Source organism: Ambystoma mexicanum, chromosome 2q (genome assembly GCF_040938575.1).
Source record: "Ambystoma mexicanum isolate Mex_15411 chromosome 2q, UKY_AmexF1_1, whole genome shotgun sequence".
Classification (NCBI taxonomy): Eukaryota; Metazoa; Chordata; class Amphibia; order Caudata; family Ambystomatidae; genus Ambystoma; species Ambystoma mexicanum.
The window spans coordinates 653,155,270-653,178,904 of record NC_090924.1 but is presented as its reverse complement, the minus strand read 5'-3'; the positions used below and the strand labels follow the sequence as shown (position 1 = coordinate 653,178,904).

General features: G+C 46.3%; 1 protein-coding gene and 1 long non-coding RNA gene across 3 annotated transcripts in view; one reads left to right on the top strand and one right to left on the bottom strand.

The window, feature by feature from the left end:
- TEKT5 (tektin 5) overlaps window positions 1-23,635 on the bottom strand; it is a 1,542,713-nt gene that overhangs the window by 372,882 nt on the left and 1,146,196 nt on the right. The gene's annotated exons all lie outside the window — the stretch shown is intronic.
- Window positions 1-23,635, top strand: part of LOC138569000 (uncharacterized) — a 242,472-nt gene that overhangs the window by 123,384 nt on the left and 95,453 nt on the right. The gene's annotated exons all lie outside the window — the stretch shown is intronic.

Genomic DNA, 23,635 nt, shown 5'->3' with positions numbered 1-23,635 from the left:
CTGCTTTTGGAACCAAAACCACAGGGCTGGACCAAGGACTACTAGAGGGTTCAATCACCCTAAGATCCAACATTGTGTTGACCTCTGTCTTAATGTAAGACCGTACTTTGTCTGACATTCTGTATCCCCTACCTTTGGTGGGTACACTGTCTCCTGTGTCTGTTATGTTTGCACCACAGTGTCAAACCAGGGGACTGCGAAAACAGGGGGGGAAATTGCCTGAGCAAACTTTTCACCTCAACCTGCTGATCCGAAGTCAGGTGAGGGGCCACTCGGACACCCTCAATGGAGCTATCTGAAGGACTGCTTTGGAATAGGTCAGGAAGAGGTTCAGACTCCTATTCCTCAACATCTGAAGCCAATAACAGTGCTGCGATTTCAACTCTTGGGATGAAAGCCTTCAGCCTATTTACATGGAACCCTTTTGGAGCCTGTCCAGGCCTTCCAAGGTCCACTAAATATTTGACCTCACCCAGTGACTCCACCACTGTGTAAGGGCCTGACCATTTATCCTGTAAAGCTCTAGGCCTTATGGGATTCATGATCAGGACTTTCTGACCAGGCATGAAGATGATGAGGGAAGCTTTCTGGTCATATTAATGATTCACCAGAGCTTGTCCTGCCTTCAACTTGTCACTAGCCAGACCCATCAGGAGTACCATCCTTTTTCTGAGCCCTAGCACATAGTCCACTACGTTGGTAGTAATGGGGGGAGTGGGCATCTCCCATCCCTCCTTGACTATGGCCAAGGGTCCCCGCACAGGGTGACCAAACAGAAGTTCAAAGGGGCTGAGGCCAACACCCTCTTGTGGTACCTCTCTGTATGCAAACAGTAAGCATGGTAAAAGAAGATCCCATTTTCTTCTTTCAGGTTCTTCCAGAGCCCAAATCATGCTTTTCAAGGTCTTGTTAAACCTTTCCACCAGACCATTGGTCTGAGGATGGTATGCGGAAGAAAACTTATAGGTGACCCCACATTCCTTCCACATAGCCTGCATATACTTCGACATAAAGTTGCTGCCTCTGTCAGACACAACTTCTTTAGGGAAGCCAACCCTAGTAAAGATGGCAAGTAAAGCTTTTGCAACTGACTTGGCAATCACAGTTTTTAATGGGATGGCTTCAGGATACCTGGTGGCATGGTCGACCAGCACCAGGATAAACCTATTGCCTGAGGATGCTTGGGGGTCAGGGGACCAACAATGTCGATCCCTACCGTCTCAAATGGTACCCCCACAACTGGGGGTGGTACAAATGGAGGTTGGATTGTTGAGCCGCTCTTACCAGATAACTGGCAGGAGGCACAACTCCTGCAGTGGCTTTCTACTTGCACCCCCATCTTGGGCCAGTAGAAGTGCATGGATAACCTTTGCTTGGTCCTCTTAATACCAAGGTGACCAGCAAGGGGCACTTCATGCGCCAGCTGCAGGAGGAAGGGTCTTACAGCAAGGGGAACCACCAACCTCCTATGGTCTCCTTCTGTAGACTCTGTAGGCTCACTATACAGGAGCCCACCTTCCCAATAAATCTGATGCTTCCCAGGAGGTTCACCCTCAAGCTGGGAGCAGGCCTGTCTCCTTAGGCCTTCCAGAGATGGGCACTCACGTTGGCCTTTACTGAATTATTCCCTGTCAGGACCACCTTCCACTAACAAATCATTTAGTTCAGGATGGTCATTGGGGTCAATTACTTCAGGCATCACCACCTCCTTGTCAGGTGCAGGTGATTGACCAACTACCGCCACCTCAGTGGTAGGTGAGTTAGGGGGAATATTTTCTTTCCCTCTTTTTGATTTTCTGACTCCTTTAGCCTTGGGTTTCCCCTTTGGCTGGGGCAAGGCATTGGTCTTGGCCAGTGCTGCCCTTGTTTGAGCCCTTGTGCAGGGTCTGTCAGCAGTGTCTCCCACAAGCCCTAAAGCTCTGAGATCATTGCCCAACAAGACCTTTCCTGGGACACTCCTCTGAATGCTCACTGGAATCCTGACTTCTGTACCATTTATAGTATGATTTACAGGTATTACTGGAAACATGAGAGGTGTGCCATCAGACAACTTAGTGGGCATCAGAGTAGCTCTGGCAACTTCCTCTGGGTCTACCAAGGTAGAATCCACTACAGTTCGACTGCACCCACTATCCCTAAGAGCTGGAGTATCTACTCCATTTATCAGCACACTGTCCTTAAAGTAGTGCTTGGTGTTATCTGGAATCCTAGCATAAGCCTCTGAGACTTTAGGCTCCCAGGAACCCAGGGAAATTAAAACGACCTCAGCTTCTATCCCACTAGTGAAGGAGTCTGAGGCGAAGAATGCTCCGGTAATCTCTTCTTCCTCATAGGAGGAGAAGGCCAGATTAGCACAGTGGACCCCCAAGGTTTTTACCTTACATTTGGGATCCCCCTTCATCTGATCAGTTGCTCCACAAGCAAAACAAGATCCATTGGGTCTGTTTACATAGGGAGGCTTACTATAACCAGGGTTCTGTTTTGGAGGCTGACCTCCACTACCCTGTGAGTTCTCTTGTGTCTTAACCTTATTTTTCTTTTTGCGGCCCTTCTGGGAGGAATATTTATCAGTTTCCCCACCCTACTTATCTTTGGACTTTTTCCCTTCCTCCTGCTTACCAGGATGAGTCTTGTCCTTATGGGACACTCGATGTGACACACACAAATCTGCTGCAATGGTTAGCTTCTTAGGATCTATCTCCTTTGAATCTGCCAAATGCTGCTTAAGCTCAGGGGAAGAAGATGCAAAAATGTGTTCCAGCATGACAAGACTTATCATGCCTTCAAAGGTAGAAACCTTATAACCTTCAACCCAGCCAGTTAAGTTGTTAGGCAGACACCTGTGCAGTTCCCTTAGGGAAATTAACAATGGGGGTCCTGGGAGTCCCTCTGACAGACATTAGTCCTGGTTACGAGAGACTTACCCAGAGTCTTTAGCTCACTATCTTTCACAGAGAAGAAATATCCCAAACATATCAGTCTTTGTCCTGCCATGGGGCAGTCCAGCACCGAAATGCTAGGCAATTCTCCTCTGAACAAGAGTACCAACAGAAACCCCAGACACGTGTTTCGGTCTGGTTGGACCTCATCAGTAGGGTGGATCTGTGCTTCTTTAAGAATAGTGAGCAAGGGGTCCACGTCTGGATTCCCCTAGTAACTTAGGAGGAGACCCAAAGTTACTTAAATATGCAAATTAACAAGGGGGGTCCTGGCTAAAGACTCTGGGTAAGTCTCTCGCAACCAGGACTAATGTCTGGCAGAGAGACTCCCAGGACCCCCCTTGTTAATTTGCAGTTTCCTTAGGGACCACTGCAAAATATTTAAGACTACAGGTGTTTGGCAGTAAACCCACTTGGTAGCAGTCCGTACCACACAGATTCACTTGGTAGCTGTGGCTGAGCAGTCAGACTTCCCTCAAGAAGAGTTAGGCAGTATATAGAGTATACACAATAGGTACAGAGACACAGTAGCACAAGCAAACACTGACCAGAGCTTTGGTGTAAAAGTATATAATTATTTATTTAAAGACACACTTGTAATTTACACTAGCAAAAAGAGGTAAGTAAATTCAGCACACAGTCACTATCATATATATACAACCCTAATTACTTATTAGACAAGTCTTAGTGAGAAACACCACTTATTTTCAGACAGAGGTGAGCGCTTAACATAAGATGGCACTCTAATAAGTTATAAAAAAAGGGAGGGAAAAAGGCAGAGTTATGGAATCACACAAGTTTCAATACTTTTAAAAGAACCACAGTAAGGCAGGATAGGCAGAGTTCTACTGGAGAGCAAGGAAGTCAATTGCAAGACCCACTCTTGGAAAGAGCAAGCAGAAGGGGTCCAGGTTCACACAGTGGGGTTATGCCCAAAGAGTCTTGTAGATAGTTCGCACAAAAAGGATGAAATTAAAGTCAGGAAAGGTTAGCTAGGTTGTCCCAGGCCAGCCCAGGTTAGAAAGTCGAGGCTTTACTGTCACCCCGAACGAACTGTCGCAAGGGAAGCCAGGCGGGACACAGTACCTTAAGTGTGAAGGAAGCTCCAGCCGGGCAGTTGTTCCTGGCAGCGGATGCAAGTCGGTGTTTCGTCCAGAGGAAGAGGAGGTCTCGCCGTGGAGGAAAGATGAAGGTCGTTGCACTGCCAGGGAAAAAACCAGCCGCGGAGTTCTTCGGTTAAAAGGTACTACCCTTCTCTTCGCGGTAGTGGTAAACCATGGTATTCCGGTTGGCGGGGTGCTTGGCACGGGCAAGGAGGCCACGAGATGCTCCAGGAAGGTGAAAATAAGGCAAAACTGGTTATCCCCACCAGTCAAAGGAAGAAGGCTCTCCGGACTGGAGATCTCCTCTGTCGTCGGGAAAAGTGGTGAGACGGTTCAGCAGGGCTCCACCGGTGGTGCCGTTGTTGCAGGTCAGCTCAGCTTCTCCCTCCTCGGATTCTTAGATCCTGTGGCAACTTCTGAAGTTCCAGTCCCCAAAGCCCTGCTTTTATGCAGCAAACCCCATTCATTCAGCCAAGCTGTCAATCAAACATGCTAAGTGGTGTGCCGGCCGGCTCACCACTTGGGCCAATCACACAAGAGTGTGACTTGAGTTACCAAGGTAACTCAGTCCAGGGTGCCTAACCCCCCTCCCACACCCCCTGTGGTACCCAGACAGAGTGGCACCACTTTTGGAGGCTTCTGTGGAGAAGCCCGCCAAAAAGTGGAACAAAGGGCTCGACTTGGGTTGGAGTCACAGAAGAGAACACAAACGCCATATTAGAATCGAGTTCTGGCAAAAAATACCAACCGGTGAATTAATATTAAATAAATAAACCGGTGGTATGTTCGAGGCTATAAGAATTAAATAATTAAAGTTGGTAGCCTCGAACAATAGGAAAATCCCATAGAGATATATTCGCGGTCGAATATAAAAAGTAGTATCCACTGCCACCAGCCAAAACTCGATCAGGGGGGACGGAGACGGGCCCCCTCGAACAACAGACCCCGGGGCAATCGAATTGCCCCGACCAGTACGTCCACAATATGATGGTTTGTACTGGTTTCTGTTCATAATTTGGGACTAGTAAAGCCAATGGTGACTTTACATGCCCTGGGAGACAGTAGCCAGTCCCAGGGTATGGAGTCTATGTTGGGGGGTCGCTACGACACCCCTGGGTTACGGCACGGAGGGTGCTGTGTAACCCACATCAAAAACACATGAGACCCTATGGAGTAAAAGACCCCATAGCCCATAAAATACATGGAAAGATAAAGGAACACCACAAATCATGTCTAAGAGTGGGAGTAAAAAGAGTCTCACTCTTAGCAGGAGAAAAAATAAACCCCAAAAATCCAGCAAAGCTGCTGGGGGACTCACTAGGTTAGCCTTTACAGAGAATTCTCCCTAACACAAGTTTTTTAAGGATTCGGTTACATAAGATACCCAAGTACCACCTTCTTTCTTCTTGTACTCTCTGAATGTTTTTAAGTATTGGGCAGGAGTCTTTCCAAACTTTAAGATGAGTCTGCTTCAACATTGCAAAATCTGCTCTCTCAGCTTTTGACATTTCCATAATGGCATTGCAGCCAGAATGGGGCAGTCTTCTAAGTAACCAGGCAATTTTATCAGCATTGTCAACTTGTTGAACTTCACATGCATACTCAAATGTATTCAGCCAGTCCATAATGTCATTCTTTTCCTCATACACACTGAGCAGATCTTTTGGAAACCTTGGATGAGAGGAGGCCCCAGACCCATGTCCAGGACCCTTGGATCCATTGGCAACTTGAAGCTTGGCCAGTTCCAACTGGTGATCCCTGTCTTTTTGTTTTTCTGCCTGCTCTATCTTTAGTTTGGCCATATTGAACTCAAGCTCCTTCTGCCTAAACAGCAGCTCTTGCTTCTTGAATTCAAGTATGGCCTCCCGTCAGCACTGGCAGAGGAAACATTAGACATTACATCCTCCATGTCCTCATGGTTGCTGTGGATCAGTGCAGCATCAGTTCTACCAGTGAGAGCAGCCCCACCTCCTTCTGCACTGTCCTCAGAAGCTATAGCTCTAAGATGAGCTACTTGCCAGTCCATGATTCTTTGGATCATTTCTACTTTTGTGCCTTGAGAGGAGACCCCTCTCTCAGCACACATCTTTCTTAATGTGTCGGATCTCGAAGCATTTAAAGTTAACAAGGTACTTGTTACCATACTGTTAGATAGGACTATGGCCTTTAAAAAGTTATACTACAACAATTCACTATGTGTCCTGGTAGAAATAACTCGAAATGCCTTCACTAGTGTGCAACACTGGATACCTTCAGTCCTATCCCACCGCTGTACACCAATTTGTTAAGAAGGATTTCTGAACTCTGACCTGGAGGGGCAGAGGTTCAGAAGGCCAGCCTAGTTTCTTGAAACAGGGTAACCTCTGGACAAGCCAGACCAATCAGGGTAGCTATGGCAGGCGGTCAAGACTAAGTCTCAAGAGGGGTGAGGTTGACTGAAAGACCTCAATGAGCACACAAAGCAAGGACACTTACAAATTGCTCCAGACAGGTGTTATATTAAAAATATAGACACATTTATTACAAGGCCTTTGTAACACAGACCATAGTAAAGAATCACAGTAACACTAAAGTAAACCAACACATCACCATAAATACAATATATATACAAGACCGATGGAGTCTAAGGAGTTAAAAGCACGAAATATGTAGACCACCTAGATGGGGAGGAAAACAGGCAGTGCAAGTAATCTTTAGACCCAGTTCAACATCAAGAATGCACCTAACTAAGAGGCAGTCCAAGCCCTACGAAGAGAGGAGCCTTATGCTCAATAGTACCTGCCTGCGCTGGTGCTAATGGACAAAATTGGGTCTCTTCCAGGGTCTCTAGCAGCTCAACAAGGTGGATAAGGCGATGAAGAACAAGTTCCCACTATTCAAGCAGGACCTCCACTTGAGGGCAGAGGCAGTTTGAGAGTGCGGGATGTAGTCGCTATTTTGTAATAGCTGTGGAAAGGAGAGGGGCCCTCAGGGACCACTTTGTGTGTAAAAATGGGCTCCTGCGCTAGGGGCCACCGGTTGGGGTAAGGACTACTCACCGGACCCTAACGCAGGCAGACCCAAACTTCGCCAGTACAGTCCACTTTGCTGGCAGGTTCGAATGCGACAATCAGGACGTCTCGACACCGTGTAGTTTCGAGATACAGCGAGGATTCCCAAACGGGACAGTGGCGATTTCTCCGCTCTGGGTGGAGGAATCAGCCCAACTCCACTGCAACAGGCTTCACGGTCAAGGGGGTCACAAATGCAGTTAACCATCACAGGTTGTTGCCACAGTAGGGCAACACCTTAACCGCATGTACTCCGGTCCGGGCGCACTCGTCTCACTTCAGACCTGGGAATGCCAAGTGTATGAAATTCGGTGTGTGGGTGCCGTGGACACAGAGCAAGCAGTATACCAAGTTTCGAGGGTCTCCTCGAAACAGCGGCGGTAGCAGAGCAAACGTCGCGTGTAAGCTGGTCAGCCCACTGGTTGGCCCGGGGACACTTTCCAAGAGGCTTACTTGCAGGGTTTGATGAAGGTGCTGAGAATAGCTGATTTCACTATTCCAAAGGGTCGAAGCGTCTTCGCAGACCTTCTAGGACGATCAGATGCAGAGGGGTCCCACAGGACGACAGCGGGTGCAGGGTGCCAAACCTTCCAGCGGGTCACCAGCGGTTCCTTGACTCGGCTTCTTGTTGCAGGATACTTGGCGCCTTATCCTTTGTTTGTGTGAACTCAGGAGATCGACATGGTAGTGTGGTGTTTTCAGCCTCCTCTTATCCAAAGTTCCCTTCGTGCCAAAACGTAGAGGACCCAATGGGTGATCTGCTCACAAACACTCACTCCATACGTGGACCAATCACAGACCACGGTGGTCCGAGGCATTCAGGACACTCCAGACTCTCTGGCACCCAGGATGTGTATTGGGAACAGACATCCCAGCCCACATCCTGGAGGCACACACACAAGGCATGCAGAAGCCCACAAAAGCATTGGGTTTCGCGGGAAAGTGCATGACCAAATAAGGACTGACCCGCGTCGACTCGACCTGGGGAAGGTGAAGGGACAAGATGGCCAAAGGACAGGACAAGGCACCTCGTGGCATGGCCATTTTGGAGCCAGGCCACCTATTCATGCCAAATGCGGTAAGCGTGGTTAACATGGCAAGAAAGGGTTAAAACATAAGACAACGATAGCTGCCACCAGTCCTGCCTGTGACACATCTGCACAGTTCATGAAAAGTCCAGCAAGAGTTTCTAGGGCCTTTGGAAAGACTAGAGACCCAAGTGTGCTGTAAGGTAAGTTACATTGTACACTTTTTACACGTTGCACAAAAGTTGCAACATGAGGAAAGGACTAAGGGAAACAAAGTCTCCCCGTACTGACTGTCTTAAGGGCATGTCAGTTTCCCCATAAAAAGTGAGCGAAAGCCCAGAGGAGTGCAGCTGAGGGCTGTGCTTCTCTGGCAAAGTTTAGTCCAGGGTGTAAAACGGCAGCAAAAAGTTTGGGGGTTTGACACATGGAGGGAAAATGACATTCAAATATGAAATCTTTCCTAACAAGGCCCATTGGAGAGGCAGGATGGATGTTTTCAGCTGTGAGCATAGAAACGCTACAGCAACTTTATCCTGATTAGCACATATCAGATTTTTCACGCATCAGGAACTAATGACCTATGACCGCGTAGGAGCATGTTACATTCCGTGAGTGCACGTATAACAGCAGGGATTTGGTGATCATGGCCTGGCCTTCCACTGAATTCCAAGGAGCATGGGATCACTCTTTCACTGAAGGCATTAAAGAGGTGGACAAACAGATTACCGAATTATATAACGCTGAGTTACTGCAGTCAGATGCTGCATTAGAGAATCTAACAAGTGGGTTCATGGTCTTGGAAAGTCCTTTGTGGATTGGGTTGGCCAAGGGCATGTGAGCACACAAAGCAGGTTTACCACAGCAGTAGGGTCAAATGTATCCGTTACAAATGTGCGGTGAGAGCATATGTGACGCCAGTCTTACTGGCCAAAAGGATTGTTTAAAAGGAGCCAAAAACATAGAAATGTAGCTTTGCACCATCAGATTATCTACACATGTGGTGGTATTGTAACACGTGGTAGCTTTGTATAATGTGTTAATGGTATAATTCACAGGGAACTAGAATTGATGTTATGTCTAAGGGCTCAATTATATTTTGTATGTTGAGAGTATTGCCAAAGGGAGACTAAGTGCTCCCTGAACATTACATTTCTGGCATTGAGCTTGTTATTGGCTAAGAGTCAGATTGCTATGGTCTGGAAATATAAATTGGGTTCCAAGTTGCTTATTTGGGTTCAAAACCAAAGAAAGTGTACAGCAGCAAAGAGAGTTCCCTAATTAGCACGAGTGGGTGACATAATGGTCTTCCTTACATGTTTAATGCCAACTTAAACCCTTCTTCTGATGCCACATTTTAGGTGAGACTTGAATTTGGTGCAACACAGTGAGCCTTGCAGTGCATCCCGTTGGCACTGGGGAAGCAATGGTCAGAGAGAAAGGATATGCATATACATGGGAAGCTGACTGCTACTGTCAATAGAATTGTTAACCCACACATAAGTATGGTGAATTGGGGAGATGGACTGTTTACCTGCCTCGTGAACTGAATATTATTCCTCATTAAGAGGCCAACACTTAAGTTGGTATTGAAACAATTCCGAACTGGTCCTGCCTGGTTGGCGCCAGTCCCCTTAGTTAGTGGTTTAGATTGACTTCAATACCCAAGATGATAGGTTCAATTTTGCGTTTTTGATCGCCTTTAAGTCGACACGTGTTTCGATCCTTGGGTCCTTATCAAGACAGGGCCTTGCATGTCTTCATGGCTCTATTCACCTAACCAGCTCCACAATCTTTTATCCTTTTGGAATGTTCTCTCTGTTTAATATTCAGATGTCGCGTTATTTCATCCTGAGAACCTAATAGTACCTCAATTTAAGGAAAGGCAAGGTTGTGCGGCGTTCCGCATGTATCGTTTCCCTACTAATCTGTGGTGCTGTCATATCTGTACTCTCAGTGCATGTCCTACACATGTCCCCATAATTAAAAACCTTACTTTCAAATGTGATGTGTCGCTTACTTTTCTCCATTATCTCTGTCATATCTCGTCTTCCTTTCGATATTATATGTTGTTTGTTGCTCCGCTGAGAGCATCAGCTTTTTTTTATTTATCTACAGAAACTGCTGATTATGCAGGGAGCGCAGTTCTAAAGTATGTGTACTGCCCATCGCTGTATATCTAATGCTGCCCCTCCCATTATTTCTGAATGGATCAAAGTGTATTTCCCTGCTAGAAGTTGCCTGTTTTTAAGGAGTAAAAGAGTTTGGCATGCCACTTACATGTAGGGCTCCCTCTACCTATTTAGCAAGCAGAAAAAGATTTCAGAGCACCACATTTTTTCAGAGGAGTTCAAACAGGCCAGCGGAGGGATGAGATAGTAACACTATGCTGGGGAGGAGAGAGGCCAGAATAGGCTCAGGCAGGAGGGGCAAGGTACCCAGGAAGAGCACAAAGCTGGCAGGTAGGTGGAATTCAAGAGAAGGCCATTCTTCTCTGTCGAACCCCACCAGGGCGCTTCAAGCCATCTAGCATGAACTGTATGCCCCTGCTGGCAAGAGGAGAGCTATGCTTCAATATCAAGCCACAACAAAGTGTTCCAAACCATTTTACAAGCGGTAGCACTGGGCCATGTCTGATGCCACTGCTCTGCCAGGAGAGGACTCTGAAGATAAGTCCTGGGCGGCAGTGGTCCAGTGGACTTCTGAAACATCTGTCTATCCAGAAGCGTGGATGTGTGACCATCGGACACTCAGCCCAAAGAGGAGGTCTGGGGCTCACATGAATTGTCCCAACAAAGATCCAAGATCTATGAGAAGCAAATACTTACATTTTTTATTTTTTATTTTTCTTTATTATTTTTAACATAATTGTGCCACAAATAGCAAGACATAATCTTTGTATAACATCAATCAAGTGTACATTAAGCAATCAACCCACCCCTATGAAGAATCAATGAGTTTCATGAACACATATTCTGGGTTTCAGAATTGAAGCAATAGGGTAAACCCTGTTCTTTCTGTCATTTGAGCACCCTACCTGTGTCTTCCTTTAAGTATATCATGACCTTCAGAGCTATTAGCCTGAGCCATTCTTTTATTGAGTTGGTAGGCATCCTGGCACATTATGATATTTTGAAGTTTACATTTTTATTAAAGAAAATATTAAACTTCTGTGTCTGAGTTTCATTTCTGGGAGCACAGTTATGGTGATGAGCGTGCACTCAAAGAGAGAAGAGAGAGAGGAACGCATAGCCTGTGAAGTCCCCAAGCTGCATAACACCTGAAGAAGATGGAAACCAGGAAGCAAGTGAGTTTAAAACGTACTTCATATCGCAGCGCGGGACGCCAGAGCTATGGCGAACCCATAGCATGATAGACTGACATGGCAGGAGCACAGAATAAGGTGGTGGCGAGACCACGAAGGAGAATCCTTGGTGGACAGCTGGTCCACAGACCATCGCCAATACCACCGGTAATAGAGGGTCACATGGCTTTCAGTGAAGCAGGGAAGCACCGCGGCATCACGCACCACAAAGAAACGAGTGACCGTGAGGAGAGAGGCAGCAAAGAAGAGAAGGCGCAAGCGGTTCATGACCAGAGACAAAGTCCCTGAGGAAGAAGGCTCCTGAAGACGTGCTCCTTCAAGAACAAAGGTAACAGGGAAAAAGGGATGCATGGGAGGCCCCATTGTAATCATTATACCTCACAACCAACACGTCTCAGTAGAAGCTATGTAATTGAATTGTGTTTCAGAGCACGACAAGGCAAGGGAGGGGAACAAGAGAGAACAAAACAGCGATCTCACTAGGCTCAGTGACATTGAGAACGCGCAAGTGCATGGGTGAGGGAAAAGGGGAGAAGTACAAGGAAGTGGGGAGCAGTAAAAAGTGCAGAGCAAAGGAAATCAGATAAATAATAAATAAATAACAACAAGTAACAAACAGTGGAAGTGCAGCCAACAGGTAGCAGGTGCTGGTTTGAAGCAACAGATAGGGTGAGTCTGGTAAGTTAATGTTAATGTTAAAGGTCATTTGTACAGCGCACTATCACCACCGGAGTGGTCCCCTGGCGCTCTGGCGGCTCTGAAAGAGGGAGGGTGGGTGAGTTAGTGGGAGGAGGATGGAAAAAGGCAAGAGTGCAGTGATGTGCTGTTGGCGGCCTCAGCCCGGTGATTCTGTTGGCTGGGCCTGGGGTGTTTGCGGCCGGTAGTCGTTGTTTACTGTTGTGCGAGTCTGTGTGTTTTTGTTTTGTTGTTGCAGTGTAGTGAAGTTTGTGCGGTTTGTTGTGCTGTAGTTTTGAGGTTGTGTTGGTTTGGAGTTTGAGAGGTGTATGCAGAGGAGGAAATTGTTAGTGGAATTGGTTAGTTGGCATCTCTATCCTGAAGTGAAGAATTGGGCTTGCGTAATCTCTCACAGATGGGGTGCGTGTGCACCCTGTGCCTCTGGTTAGGTCTGGGCCCGTTCTGAATTTGAGGCCCCTTTCACATCTCGCTGCCACCTCCACCAGCCTCCCCAACAACCCCACGTGTTCCTCACTCCCACTTATATGGCCAGTGCACCTGCCCGTGTCCACACCTCGGTTAGTGTGGTGGTTGGTAGTATCTCGACAGTTCCACAATCCAGTGGTACCTAGTGGCAGCTAGGGGCGGTTGAAGATGTTGGTTAGGATTGGCTGGGGTTGTTGATTGCATCTCCATGGGTGTCGTCTGTGTTCCACTTTGCCCGGCTTCACCTGTCCAGGTGCCGTCGGTGCTTCTCAGTCGGTTCTGGGAGCGTGTCAGTGTCTTTTCCGGTTTAGTCATTCTTTTTCCTTTCTGTTGTTTCGGTTTTAGTCTGTGGTATTGAAGAGCCGGGTTTTTAGTAACGTTCTGAATTTTAGGTGATCTTTGGTGTTTCTTATTTCTTTTGGGATGTTCCAGGTTTTTGCGGCTAAGTGATAGAAGGCGGTGCCTTCGACTTTTTTCATAATGTATGGTTTTAGTTCCAGGCGGATTTCGTTGCTTGACCTGAGGGGTCTTGTTGGCTTGTAGAGTGTTATTTTCTTTTGTAGGAATTCTGCTCCTTGTCCGCAGATTGCCCTGTGCGTTATACACATTGTTTTGAAGGTAATACAATGTTTTACTGGGAGTCAGTGTAGTGTTTTTAGTGCAGAAAGAAAAAGTGGGGGGACTGTATGGTTACAGATAGAGGCCCCAGTCTAAGGGATTGCCAGGAGGCAGTGTGGGTGGGTGGCACGGTGAGCAGGTACCTGCGTCCGGAAATCAGAAGGTAGGCCAGGTGCACGGTGGAAAGAGAGCAGATCAGCAGGGGAGAGAAGGGGTGAAGGCAGAAGCAAAGATGAAGGTCTTGAGGTGCTTCTGGAACCGGAGATAGTTTTCCTCACGTTTCAGAGTGTCAGGGAAGCTGTTCCAAAGGGAGGCCCCAGCCGAAGACAAAGATCTGCCCCCAGCTAATTTTTTTGAAAAACGGCTGACCCTGTGGGACTTAGAGGAAGACGAGCAAAGAGCTCAAGAGGGAAGGTATTTACGAAGGGACAGCTGAAGGTATATTGGACAGCCCCAGAAAGCCTTGTGGACAATAGAAAGGATTTTTTATTTAATCCTTCCAGCCACTGGGAGCCAGTGGAGAGATTTCAGTTCTGGAGAGATATGATCCCAGGGCTTGAGGCCAAGGACAAGTCTTGCAGTCCTGTTCTGGATAAGTTGCAAAGGGCAGAGATTAGAAGCACGTAGATTTAGAAAGAGGCTGTTACAGTAGTCCAACCTAAAGAGAACAGGGCTCCAGAGACAGTGTTACGCTCACCCGGTATCCACAAATACGCCACCCAGCTGGGTTACTCGCTGGTATGCTTCTCAGCTTTGCCCTGATGTGGTCTGCGGGGAAGGTTCTGCCTGAAAATACAGGAGGACTGCGTTCAAGACTGACCGACTGGGGTAAGTATCCTCCCTCCACCCATGTATGCTTTCAGTCCCTCTGGCGCCCTCTCCTCACCTTGTGGTAGAATTAGGCGTGCTCTCCGTCCTGCCTTCTTTGCAGGGGAGCGTTGTATTTCATGGGCGAGTGCAGTCCAGTTACTTCAATTCCCCGGCACGTTTCATATTGTTCAGGTAGGTCTTATTGCTGTTCTTTAGTTTTGTTGCTATCCTGCATGCCTTTCTTTGTTTAAAATGTCTCCTTTTTCTCCGTTAGGTATGCAGAGCTTCAGCGCGGCGAACTGGCTTGGTTGAGCCCCGCTGGTAAATGATGGCGCATTAAGAGCGCTATGATGCGGTAAGTAAGCGCTATGCGCAGCGCTGCGAAGTCTTGCCTTTGCTAACCTGTGTTTTCCTTCCTTGTAGGTCACTGTGTTCTTCAGCGCAAGTGGAATGTCCTGAGTGGTGCCAGCCGAGAGGCAACCAGCCAGGTAAGCCTTTTTAGCAGTTCGTAATTTGTAAATGTCTCTACAGCTTTCTTTAATGTTGCCTCTATCTTCCTTTCAGGTGGTTCTGTCTGGGAGGCATGCAGATTCGAGGAAGCTGTTCTCAGTAGCTGCGAGTGTTTAAAGATGAAGACTGCAGGTAAGATGCTGCTGCTAATGATGTTCCTTTTGTCTCCTTGCAGGTTCTGCTTCTCCGAGGTTCGAGGGAATAGCTGAACACGGTGAGCATCACGTTGCAAGCTGCAATGTAACACGAAGCATGTTCTGCAGTCAGGGTATGGTTTATATAGCCCAGGTAAAGTAGTACCAGGGAAAGTAGTTTGAGGCCTGCCACACCCAAAATACTAGACCGCATAGCTTGGTACTTAGGGCCCAAGCTATGTAGATGCCTCCATGTTAGCTGACAATACAATAAAGTAGTTCCCAAGCACATTGTTGTTCATGGTGTATGAGCCTGGCACCATAGGGCTTTTGAAGAGGATGCCAGGCTCTAGAGGCCCGAGTCCTGACTCCACCTGGCCAATGGGTTTGCCAGAGGGGGTTTTGGGCGAGGGTCGTGACAGACAGTGAGCTTCTGAGGGAAGGAGAGGAAAGGCAGAATACCTCTGAGGAGGTGCAATAGGGAGTTTGCATTTTTAGAGACATCAGACATGTGAGCAGAGAAGGAAAGCGTAGCGTCAAAGATGACCCAGAGGTTCTTAGCCTCACAGGTAGGGGTAGGAGGAGGGCCAAGGGAGGCCGGCCAGAGAGTGGGAGGAAAGGAGGATGAAGGTGTGCGGATGAGGAGCATCTCCGTCTTGCTGGCGTTCAGGCCGAGATTGTTAGTGGCACACCAATCTTGAATGGCAATCCGAGGTGAGAGAAGGAGAGGAGGTGACTGAGGGTAGCCTGAAAATGAGTTGAGTGTCATCTGCATAGCACTGGAAATGGGAGCAGAAAATGGCGATGCGATGAGGAGAGTTGCCAGGTATTGGTTGAGAAGCCAAGGTGAGAGGTTAGACACCTGGGGAACACCACAGGTAGAGAGGGAGATAGATGAAAGGAAGGACCTAAGTTGCACCTGAGAGAGTCGATCAGAGAGGAAAGAATTCAGCCAGGCCAGAGCCTGATCAGTGATACCCAGGTTGTCACTGAGACGGTTGAGCAGGATGCATGGTATGGTTGACCGTGTCAAAGGCAGAAGAGATATCAAGTAGGATGAGGACAGAGGGGATGTTAGAGTCAAGGTTGGAGAGCAGATTTTCACAGATGTTCAGGAGAGCAGTTTCCGTGCTTCTGGCAGCTCTAAAGCCAGATTGATGGTTGTGGAGACAACCAACAGAATCAGAGTGATGGTTACGCTGCGAGATGGCAAGCTTTTCTAGGAGTTTGCCCAGAAAGGGAGTGATGGAGACTGGGCGATAGTTAGCCGGGACAGAAAGGTCGGCTGTGGGTTTTTTGAGAAGAGGGTGCACAGGAGAGTGCTTCAGGGGGGAGGGAAGGTTCCTGAGGCAAAGGAGAGGTTGCAGAAATCAGCCAGGGTGTCGATATTGTTTGTTTGTTTGTTTATTTATTTATAAGGCGCACCAAACCCAGGGTTATCTGGGTGCATTTAAATTGATTCGCAAGAATACTTTCAGCATAGGTTACAGTATACACAATAGTTACAAAGAAAAAATTACAATAAATTACAGTATTTACAATTGAGTCAACAGGATAGGATAAAGCAGGTGGTATATGCATAAAGTACAGGGGTAACAGCAGGTATAATAAGCAAGCAAAGGCAGAGTGGGTAACAATAGCAGTGTCCAAAAGACTGAATCCTATCGAAGCTCAGGCAGTGTAGTTCACATGGTCCTTGATGGTTTTGGAATAGCAAGGAAAAATCTATTTTGACAAGGCTTTCATAGATCGAACTTGTCTAGCGACCTCGTCAGGGGAGAAAAGAGGAAACGTGGAGAAGGAAGGAGGGGGGTGGCTGTAGGAGCACCAGAGTTCACAGAAAGAGAGGGTAGAGGGGGAGGGGATGAGAGGGTGGATAGGATATCATTGGTTTTAGAGATGAAATGGGAGGCGAGAGCAGTGCAAAGGTCCTGGGAAGCGACAGGAGAGGTAGAGACTGCAGTAGGGTTGGCCAGTTTCTTGCAGATTTTAAAGAGTTCGGCCGAGTTGTTAGATGCTGCAGAGACATGGGCTTGGATGTGGGCTCTCTTCTTACTGTGTACAGAGGGTCGTTATTGTCTTTGGAACAGGCAACAGGCCTGTTTGTCAGAGGATGAACAAGAGGCCCTCCATTTCCTCTCAGCCCCACTACACTTACGTTTAAGTGTTGCAAGGTCAGAGTCATACCAGAAATTGCATTTGGCTTTGTGCTTCAGCCGGATCCTCATGACAGGGGCAAGTACGTCAAGAGCATCTGAGATAGGAGTAGTGCGTAGACAGGGCTGTGTCAGGATGTGAGTCAGCCTGAGGAGGAGGGGGGTGGAGAAGGTAGCGGCGAAAGCTTCAACTGACACACGCTTCATGGGACGGATGTACGAGAAGGTAGGTGACAGTGTTGGGGTGGGCTTGGCCTGGGGGAAGGCAGGGAGAGATGAGAGGAGAGGGGAGAGTGATCGCTCCAGGGGAGCGCAGTGGTCAGAGGGATGGAGAGGGGGAGGTCAGAGGAGATCAAGACATCAAGTGTGTGCCCTGCAGAGTGAGTTGGGCCAGAGGGAGGATAGAAAGGGAGAGGGAATCGTAGAGGTCACAAAAGAGTGTTGATGAGGAACAGGTAGAATCAAGATGGATATTGAGGTCACCAAGGAGGAGGACTTGAGTGGTTGAGGCCAAGAGGGAAGAGGAGAGGTCAGCCCACTCAGAAAGAAAAGAGGGGATCTGACCAGGGGGCCTGTAGAGAGTAGCAACAGTAAGAAAGTGGCTAGGAAAAAGAGAGAGCCTGCAGATAAGGCATTCGAAAGAGGAGTAAGTCTGCATGGGAATGATAGAGACAGGAATCCACTCAGGAAAGATCAGGGCTACACCCCCTCCGGGCCGGGTGGATCTGGGTGCAGAGAGGATCTTGCAGCCATCAGGGAGGAGAGTGTGAAAGCTTGTGACGGAGCTGGCCATGAACCATGCCTCGGTAAGACCGAGGACATCAAGGTCTAGTTCTTCCCGGAGGTGACAGATGTCAGAGGAGTGTTTTCAGAGGAGTGTTTGACAGCAGAGCGAGAGTTGAGAGTGGCAAGATGAAGAATGTTTCCAGCCTTAAAGGCGTTCAAGGTACAAATCAGAGGGGACAGCAGGGGATGAAAGGAAGTTGGTGAGGTGAGGGAAGCACCTATCAAAATGGAGGAGACTGGCCTGAGGGCCTTGGACCATGGCGGTGCCATTTAGGTAGACATTAATGATGACCTTAGAGAAGACGAAGTGGGGCATAAGGGCTTCCCAGCGGGTGCAACCATTAATGGGAGAGGAGGAGAGAGGACAGAGCACAGAGATCATATGAAGAGTCCATAGATCCAGCGAAGGAACGAGAAAGAGGATGTCAGTGAAGGTCTGTCTGGAAGAAGCGCTGGAATAGGTATCAGCGATGGGGAGACCTGGGTTGGTGGCCAAGATATCCTTTTTAAACTTCATCCTTCCAGACTTAGTGAGAAGGGAAGGATAGTTGTTAGAGAAGCAGTTGGAGTAAATAGGAGAAACAGCAAATCACCAAAGGAACACAGCTAGTTTTAGCCTAAGCAAAAATGCAAAAGCACAGCAAAGTTTGACTTTCATAATTACAAGCTAAAACAGCAAAGTTTGGAATTAAAGTAGAATCAGGTTCTAGAGGTGGGTGCAGTTATGTAAAGCATTTCAGAGCATAAACATGAGAGAACAGGCGGAGAAGGGAAAGTGAAAGACAAGAAGAGGGTAAGGGTAGTCAGAGGTACTAACCCATAGAAAATGAGGTGAGAATGTCTTGGTAGTCCAGATTACAGTGAAGAGTGGGGGTGCAGCATCATGCAGGACCGGGTGCAGGAGTCTGGAGAAAGGTCACAGGTAGTGTTCTGGGAAGAGACAGGCCTTTGTCATGGGCCTTTGCGTCAGGGGCCGGCTAAAGCCTGCCGGTCCCTGATAGGCCACTTATAGCAAGCCAACGTCCAATCCGTGTGCTGATGGTGGAAGCACACACAGGCACCAGCCTCAGTGTAAGGTAGAAAGAACAGCAGCAATCTTGCAAGTGCCACGAGGTGGCAGGAAGGGTAAAGGGGGATGGCAGGCAAACAGCAATCGGGCCTCGATAGCCAAAGTAGGTGAGGCCAAAACGAGTTGTAATCAATTAGTCCGTCGCAGATGCTCCATTTTCATTTTTGCAAGCAATATTTATTTTCTTAAGAACAATCCTTCAAAATGCATTTAAGACGTGTGGGGTGATTGCAATGATGAGAGAAGCCCTGGCAACATCCTACCTGTGAGCGGGCTGCTGCTGGATGGTGGAAGTTAGCAGCACGTCGAAGCAAGCCCCTCCAGCTGAACGAGGGAGGAGAAAATCATAGCTGGTGCTCCGGTGCGAGCACCGGCAAGACAAAATGAGGAAGGCGGGCCTTTGTCGTGGGCCTTTGACTCACGGGCCAGCTAAAGCCTGCCGGTCCCTGATAGGCCACTTATAGCAAGCCAAGGGCCAATCCATGTGCTGATTGTGGAAGCACACACAGGCACCAGCCTCAGTGTAGGGTAGAAAGAACAAAGCTAACCTGGAAACAAATGAACTCCAAATGTTGTGATTCAAGAGAAAGAATTATTGAAAAGCTGAATAAAGAGAGAGAAGAACAGTGGATAATGATACCCTGGGAAAAGGGGACAGTAACCCACTGTTCTGTATAAGGAGAATATAATACTAAAGAGAAAGAAAGATATGAGTCAGAGTTTAGAGGAACTAAGCAATTGAGCCACATACAAAGTCAAGTAGACCAAAAGAAGTTTAACTATTATTAACCAGGGGGGAAAGTCCACCAGAGCAACCATACCTTCCAAGGATACACTGAGATCAACAGCCAAGAATATAGATCTTGTAAGAGATCCCCAAAAGGGATTCCCAAAGAGGAGAAAAAAATGTAATAGCCCATTTAAAGAACTAAAGAGACTGATCCAAGAAGCACAAGAGACTATTTGCAAATTATGTATTTAAGAGAATTCTATAGACTGGTACTAGAAGTACCCTCAGGAGAAGGGAGTCACTCTCCTGACCTAAGTTAGTTTTCATAGTGGTAGGATCAGTAAGGGTATTTTTGGACAGCTGAATTATTTCTTTGGACGTTCACGACCTACTGACGAGGACCTTAGTTAGTAACATAGGTAGGTATCACCAATAGCGATATGAAAAGTTAGGTGTTTAAAGTTTTACTTTGTAAAATATCAGACACCATGTCCTCAGAGGGTCTGTGTCCTTCTCCTGACTCGCCACAGTATCAAGGATTGGCTTGTAACATGGTGCACAATTGGTGGTGAAAAAATCCTACACAAGGGTAACATCTGGAATCAATGAATATGGAGGAAATGGGGTTTACATTTAGTAAGGGCTGCATAGGGATATTGTTCACTGGGTTATCTGAGGGAAATGGCCATTCACTTGTAGTACAAACCAAAGAGAGGCACCCAGGAAAACCACACTTCAAATCAAGTGTTTAGGATCCTTTCTTATCCCGGACTCAAAAGCCGTACATACCCAACAAAATAACTGGATCCGTGTTGATGTGTGCAGAAGGAAACGCTCCTACTTGACTCCAAAATCACAATATAAAAATATCTTTATTGAATCACTTGTGATACAAAAACATGTACAAAAAATGTATTCTAAATAACGTGACACTGAAATTCATTGATAAAAAAATCTTGCCACACTCTCTCCTTCAAACATAAACCTATCTACCCCTTCTTTGTGAAAGACTCTCCACTTTTTGCAGATAATGTTCTTAATCTGCCAATTTAAGTCAGTGAAGATGGTAACACAAACCAATTGGGACGCAGTTTTTCTGTCTGGGTTCTAATAGCCTTTCTCTGTTATTATTGTTGGCCCTTTTGGCTGATTTCCGCACATGTTTTTTCAGGTAATTCCTCTTGAGCAACTTGTCTGTCAAAGCAGTAGCCTCATTCTCAAACGACTTCTTAGTGCTACTGTTCCTCTTTAGCTTTAAAGTTTTGCTGAAGGGGAGATTACCAGGGAGATGTTTCACGTGGTGACTGCAATAGTGAAGCAACAAGTTTCTATCTGTGCTGTTATGGAATGGTTTAATCAAAAGATGGCCATTGTGATAATAGATAGTAATATCAATGAAATTGAGTTCACTATTGCTGAAAGTATATGTGAACCTAAGCAATCTGGAAAGGAACTACTATGGAAGCGGAAGCCTTTATTGACTGGATAAGCAGGCAACACAGAGTATTATCACATCGTCGATGTAGCATTTCCAGATGGCGAGATAATGGATTTTTCAAAGCGCTTGACTTATAGATTAGTCCCGCTGGGGCCATTGTGGCCCCCATACCCGTGCCCTATACTTGTTGGAAAAAAAACTTCCCATAAACTCAAGGTAGTTAGATGTTAAAGCCAATTCCACACACCTTAGCAAAAATGAGTTAGGAATAGGATCACTATCTGTCCAATACAAAAGCATCTCTAAAACCACCTTACATAGAGACATGTTGGAGAATCTGTGTATATAATTACATTATGTTTTACCCCATCAAAAACATATTCCTGGGGATTAAACTCAAAGGAGTAACTGCATGTTCAGTGTCCTTAACATACAACAACATATTCTTGACCAACGGAATAAGATAATGGTGTGCAAATTTAGAGAGTGGTGCTAATACCAAATTGATATCCGACGCATTTGGACGGCCCAGCGGTTGTTGCAAATGTGTATGAATTTTAGGCAAGCAATAGACGTATGGTATGGATGGCCTGCTAGTCATTACAAAATCTACTTCCTGTTTGGTAATCTGTCTTTCCACCACGTTTTGCACCTTAATGGAAATACTTGCTTTGAGTTTTTCAGTCGGATCCAAATCTAGCAGTTTATAGCTGCTGCTATCCACTAATTGTCAGTAACATTCCGCAATGTAATCCCAGGATTTTTGAATTACAATCGCTCCTCCCTTATCACAACTTTTTATTATGATATCTGAGTTTTTAGACAGACTTTCCAAAGCCTTTTTCTCTTCCTGATTCAGGTTCAGAAAGTAAGTTGCTCAGTTTGTTCTAACTTTCCTGCCTCATCAAGTACTTTCCTCTAAAACACTTGAGATTCTGGAGAAAAGGAATGAAAGGGAGGTACAAAGTTGACTGCTTCCTCAGTCCCGTTGGATTAACAGAACGGTACATCTCACCATTACCAAAAAACTCTCTAGTATGCAGCTTTCTCATGAATTCTTTAAATTGAACTCTAAATTCAAAAGCGTCATGTCATTTAGTAACAACAAACCCCAAGCCCTTATTGAGAGCCCTTTCTTCCATGGCAGACAGTGGGTTGTTTGCAATATTAACTATAAGCGAGTCGCGCTTGTGTCTGCCTCGGTTCTGGATCCTAATTGCCTCGATGTTGGCCCTGTTATAAAAAAAGCCCTATTACCTCAGCCACAATTCCTGCTTCCTCATCCTCTCCGGGTGTAACCCAGAGATCTGTTGGAAAATGTTGTACATTCTAACAAGAAAGGACATCTGGGGCTGCCTCAACCTCGCTGCTGTCTTCACTTGTACTATACGACGCGTCATGGACGCGGACCCGTTTATTTTTACTAGCTTCATTCATTGTCAGTTGCCCAACATTCCATTGGTATTCTTCTTGGATATAAGGAAAGACCTTCTCATACTCATTTAAATCCTTTCTTTTGATTCTGTATGCCATACTGAACTGTTGAAATTCTTCCATCTCCTGTTGTATTTCTTCAAGTCTCTTTTTATAGGCATCAAGTGAAATGGTTTTCTTGACCTCATCCTCTATTTTAGTGAGGTTTATCTCTATTTTTTGTGCATCTTTTGCTGTATCGATAAACAAGATCAGCCAATCCCTCCTGCATTTATTGGCCACATAGCACCATTGCACTTTAAATCTCTCATTGTCTAGAAACAGACGTGACTAATTTCTAGCTATCAGACCTTCAGGGAGGGTGTAACTGTTTAAATACTCTAACATGATGGCACCATGTACCTCGGTTCAAATTAAACTTTTTTCTAAACTGAGTAATTTCACCCCAATTATTGGGTCCTAATATGTTATTCAGTGTCTCATTGCTATTCAAAACGGGCACTGAGGACACAAGGGCCGTGGCATAATCCTCACTAAATGCTAGAATTCTTTCTTCTATTAAATCAAAGAATAGGCGTCCCCGACCACATGAACCCAGGGGAGAACCAAAATAATATGTACCAAAAGGGGAGAGGGGTTCACATGTATGCAACCGGAGAACAAATCGCCGGGATAAATGTTAGTTTTGAGTATCACTAAGATGGAGAAGTATCTCATCGTTGTGAATTACGGAAGATCTACATGAAGATAAATGTCTGCATGGACGAATTTTAAAACTATTTCCATATTGCCTGTAACTAAGTGCTTTGTGCCTTGAGATATGTGAAGAAATGAAATGTTTAAATTGTATTACTAAATTATCTAATCTGTCCTGTCCTGAGGAAGACGACTGTCAGGCCTTCTCTCTCCTGCTAGGGCAGGAGATAGACTGCCTAGACTGTGCCAATTAGTCGTCGAAACCACCCGTGTATGATACCAGTACAGCCCATGAAACGGTCGGTCGCTGTACGAGGTACTGGTTGTTGACTATCATGGTCAGATTGGAGACAAGTATTGCTTCTGTTCTATTAAGCTACGACGCGACTATACTTGTCTGTTTCCCATAACAATTTATTGGATTGAATAGGGGACAACTTTTTTACCTCGCAGGAGATACTGAGTGTTCAGTCTTGCCTGGATGAGTGCCCTTGTTTTTCTGGTTTTTCTTTTTTTCTTTTTGGTTTTTTCTTTTTGAATATTTTTTCCTTTTTGTTTTTTCTAGTTAAATTCAAACTACCATTATAATTTTTCCCAGTGTATTTATTCCAATATGTTAGGAATACTATCAAGCTAATATGCACTTTAATA